Source organism: Taudactylus pleione, unplaced genomic scaffold (genome assembly GCF_031769625.1).
Source record: "Taudactylus pleione unplaced genomic scaffold, aTauple2 ptg000236l, whole genome shotgun sequence".
Lineage (NCBI taxonomy): Eukaryota > Metazoa > Chordata > Amphibia > Anura > Myobatrachidae > Taudactylus > Taudactylus pleione.
Window position 1 is genome coordinate 2370391 of NW_028284638.1, and position 3731 is coordinate 2374121.

The window sequence follows — 3731 nt, forward strand, 5'->3', positions numbered from 1 at the left end:
CCTTCAGCACTACAATGTGGCATATTGTAAACAGGGCACTGCTATGGGACATAAAATTAACTAGGGCACTAATATGGTGAATGCATTCAGAATGCTTGGTAATCTGATAAATAAATACACTGTTAATAAACACTGTTCTATGTCTGAAGGCTCCTTGATGTTATTACATCAGGTGTTGAGGGGAGAAGTGTTTACTGACAGCAATGATTTTTCTACTGTTTAATTTTAGCAGTCAGCCAACCTGTATTTCACAGGTGAACACAGCTCTAATAATAATTATAATATGTATTTATTTATTTATATAGTACATTTCTCCAAGAGGACTAAAAGCACTTTACATATACATTAAAGGAACACCTTACAAAGGAGGGTCACTACAATGGTTACAGTGGTTGAACACCTAATATGAAATTCAAATACATGATATACAATGCCCCCAGTCACCAGGTCCACAGATTGATCATCCCACCAACAAAAATACCTGACAAGTCAGCCATATTTGGCGCACTACACAGGCTACGAAGGGAGGGATAAGCCATTCTTGTAGATGTGATACACATTTCGGAACTTAAAAGTACAAGGGGTGAGATACTAATTAACTGATACCAACATAATCATGAGATCCAGGGACTGTTCCTCCTATCCACAGGAATACCAGATGAGGTAGCACTCTTAGGCGCACTAGATAGGTTATAGTGGACGGTATGAGCAATGCTAGGAGATGTGATCATATTTAAGTGCTGCCGAATATGTGCGCTATATAAATAACTTAATAATATTGGAGAACTAAAAGATCCACTTGTGGATATTTTAAAATGTATGTCAGTAATGAATACACCTGTGCACCAACTAGGAAAAATGTACACCATGCACTGCTAGTGCTCCCTGTGGAATGAGTTTGGGAAACACTGCTTTACAGGGTTCTCTTTGAACATTTAAATGTGTTGACAGAGAAACTACTGTCCCAGAGCACAAGAGACTTCAAGTTTTATAACAAGAGAGGACACCAGAGCACATGTGGAGACAAGCCTTACCATATTTGAGAGAGTTCAAGAAATTCAATGCAGAGGAGTAAATTGGGAATAGGAGGGGGAGCAAATAGTGGAAATAAATGGGGAGGGTGGTATAACCAGGGAAAAGTTGGGGGAGGGGGGTGGAGTGGAGAATACTGGGCAGGAGGAATGCGGAGTTGACAGAACTGTGGATTGGGTGTTTACACCGACTTATTGTGCTTAAAAATTATTAAATTAAATTAAAATAGAAGAACCTGGAAACAAGCAGAGATACTGTGTGCAGCAAAACTATTATAAATTAAGAGCACTTAGTACTTTGACCATACTGAATATGTATCTCATTATTCATCTTAACAAGCATTAAGGGAAGCATCAATTGACCCGAACGGTTGCCCCTCGACTGGTGCTGTCCGCACACAAAAACAGGCAGCATTGTTCATATTAGGTAGGAATGCCTTTAAAGTAGTGAAGAAGGTAAAGAGGGGGGGGGGGGGGGCGGGGGGGGTGTGTGTGTGTGTTCATTTTTGTAATGTGGCTAACTATTTGTAGGATATTAACTTGGTGAAGTTTAGGTGAAGCTAGTTCTATAACAGTACAAGAGAATAATTTATTGATGGGGCAGTGTATTTGATGGTTTAGGGCAGGGATTCCCAACCACTGTCCTCAAGGCACACTAACAGTCCAGATTTTAAGGTTAGCCATACTTGAGCACAGGTGGCTTAAGACTCCCATACATCAGAGATTGATTGCAGCAATCGCGCAAATTGCAATCGATTGAAAAAGGGAAAGATTTTTATACACAATCGATTGCAGATTGCACGATTGCTGCAATCAATCTTTGATGTATGGGGGCCTTTAATTAGTACCTCAGTTATTTTGATTTAACCATTTGAGCTTAAGCATGGATATCACTAAAACCAGGACTGTTAGTGTGCCTTGAGGACCAAGGTTGGGAATCACTGGTTTAGGGGCTGATAATTGAATGTGGTACTGAGTTTGTGAAAAAAGGATTGCCATTTATTAAATGTGAATACTAAATTATATAATATGGGGAAATTAGGATTATTTATTAATGTCAGGGATGATTGCAGGTAGGTAGACCAATTTTTTTAGCAGTGTGTGCTGTTGATTTAACATTGATGTTGGTTTGGGGGGTGCGAGGTTTACTCATTGCTAGCTCTCCCATATTGCATGTACCTATCACTTTTTTGGAACATAGCCAAAGGCCTCTTCTATCATAATTCTGATTGAGGCAGCTTTAGCGTCAAGAGAAGCATAACAGAAATGAATATTCTTCTGCATAATGCCTACACTAATTATACCCCTTTCAGACAGAGAAAAGAACCCGGTAATTTTCCGGCTCTAGTCGGGTCGACCCAGGTTTTTTTTCTGACTGAAAGGGTCAACACGGGACCTAATTCCCGGTACTTCAACCCAGGTATTTACCTGGGTTTTTCCCAGGTCTTACACGGGTTGGTGGCTGTCTGAAAAGGTGCCGAATCGGGTTTTTCTATTCCGGGCATAGTAAGCAGTGCTTATTGGCTAAGATGGTAGTGCATGGGCTGTACTTTCCATGACCTCATCTCTGTGTGCCATAAAAGCAGTCCATTTATTATGACACACTGTATATTGCAGGGATAATCTGTGTTCTGTGTGAAAGGGTTCAACCCGGGAATTATGTGCTGTGTGAAAGGGGGTTAGGAGCAAATTCCCGGGTCCTTCCCGGGTTGAAAGATATGGGAAAAACCCAGGTTTTAGGGATTTTTCTTGTCTGAAAGTGGTATTAGTAAGCATTACCTAACCCTGTATTGGGACAGGGGTGTATCTAGGGGTCTAAGCAGTCTGTGGTGTAATACAATATGTGCATGTACTGCAGTAAGCACAAGGCCAGTCGGAATAGTGTGCACAGGCTCAATCTGTTGTGTAGTCTGTGCATGGTCAGTCTGTGATGTAGTGCAGTGTGCATAGGGTCGGTCTGGGATGTGGTATGGGTAGGGTCTATTTGTAGTGTAGTGCAGGGTCAGTCTGGTGTAGAGTGGGCAGTGTCTCTCCCCAAAGCAGGCTTAGACTACATACTGTTATCAGTCTGCTTGTTTTTTTCATAATGCACACCATTGTGGGGCCGCACCACAAGTATGAGTCTGTGTATGTGTATGTGCCTGCAAACAGCGGCATAGTGCTCTCCTCCCCATGTGAATGCACAGCTGCAGACGGCTGACAGACCCTGCGGAGGCGCCCCTCCCTTGGTCAGCGTCCCAGGCAAGTGCCATCCTGGCCAAGGGGTAGAAATTTAAATTTCCCCCAATCAGGGGAATGTAAAGTGTCAAGTCCCTTCCGGACACACAGCAAGTTACCTTTATTGGGTGCGAGCAAAATGAGTGAAGTTCTGCCTGACGACACCAATGGAACATCTCACCACTAACAATCTCCTAAATGACCTGGGGTGGAGTGAAAAAAAACGATGAGGGCCTACATTTGGGAACCACTGCCTTATCTATTAAAAAGGCAAGCATAATACTGTAAATGTATTTTGGCATTAACTGTGAAATTGATTATACAGGCAACAAGCCCCCCCATGCCTATTTACCCAGAATAATAGGGGTTCTATTGTACACCAGTTAATATTTGTAAAGCATAGTGAATGATCATTCTGCAGCGTTACAAGTGCAGAAAATTACTCAGGCCCTTTTCAAGCTATATTGTTATCACACACAGCAA